Source organism: Arachis duranensis, chromosome 10, assembly GCF_000817695.3.
Source record: "Arachis duranensis cultivar V14167 chromosome 10, aradu.V14167.gnm2.J7QH, whole genome shotgun sequence".
NCBI classification, from domain to species: Eukaryota; Viridiplantae; Streptophyta; class Magnoliopsida; order Fabales; family Fabaceae; genus Arachis; species Arachis duranensis.
Window position 1 is genome coordinate 48,895,121 of NC_029781.3, and position 1,159 is coordinate 48,896,279.

General features: G+C 40.3%; 1 non-coding gene across 1 annotated transcript; it reads left to right on the top strand.

The window, feature by feature from the left end:
- The first annotated feature begins 525 nt into the window (after nt 1-525).
- LOC127743642 (small nucleolar RNA R71) lies at nt 526-633 on the top strand. The gene has a single exon (XR_008005026.1). It is a non-coding gene; the product is annotated as a small nucleolar RNA R71 (small nucleolar RNA).
- The last annotated feature ends 526 nt before the right edge of the window (nt 634-1,159 follow it).

Consider the following 1,159-nt stretch of genomic DNA (forward strand, 5'->3'; position numbering starts at 1 on the left):
AAAAGGCTTGCCATTGCTAAACCTGTTTCTTCCACAATTATTGTTGTTGAAACTTTGTTGAGGTCTCTGTTGATCCTTCCATGAGAGATTTAGATGATTTCTCCATGAAGGATTATAGGTGTTTCCATAGGGTTCTCCCATGTAATTCACGTCTTCTATTGATGGGTTCTCAGGATCATAAGCTTCTTCTTCTGATGAAGTGTCCTTAGTACTGCCTGGTGCAGCTTGCATTCCAGACAGACTTTGAGAAATCATATTGACTTGCTGAGTCAATATTTTGTTCTGAGCCAATATGTCATTTAGAGTATCAATCTCAAGAACTCTTTTCTTCTGATTCGTCCCATTGTTCACAGGATTCCTTTCAGAAGTGTACATGAATTGGTTATTTGCAACCATTTCATTGAGTTCTTGAGCTTCTGCAGGCGTCTTCTTCAGATGAAGAGATCCTCCAGCAGATCTATCCAATGACATCTTGGACAGTTCAGACAGACCATCATAGAAGATAACTATGATGCTCCATTTAGAAAGCATGTCAGAAGGACACTTTCTGATCAATTGTTTGTATCTTTCCCAAGCTTCATAGAGGGATTCACCTTTCTTCTGTCTGAAGGTTTGGACTTCCACTCTAAGCTTACTCAATTTTTGAGGTGGAAAGAACTTTGCCAAGAAGGCATTGACTAGCTTTTCCCAAGAGTTCAGGCTTTCTTTAGGTTGTGAGTCCAACCATATTCTAGCTCTGTCTCTTACAGCAAAAGGGAATAGTATAAGTCTGTAGACTTCAGGGTCAACCCCATTGGTCTTGATAGTGTCACAGATTTGCAAGAATTCAGCTTAAAACTGATGAGGATCTTCCAATAGAAGTCCATGGAACTTGCAATTCTGTTGCATTAGAGAAACTAATTGAGGCTTAAGCTCAAAGTTGTTTGCTCCAATGGCAGGGATAGAGATGCTTCTCCCATAGAAGTTGGGAGTAGGTGCAGTAAAGTCACTCAGCACCTTCCTTGCATTGTTTGCATTGTTGTTGTTTTCGGCTGCCATGTCTTCTTCTTGTTTGAAGATTTCTGTTAGGTCCTCTACAGAGAATTGTGCTTTAGCTTTTCTTAGCTTTCACTTCAAGGTTCTTTCAGGTTCAGGGTCAGCCTCAACAAGAATGCTTTTG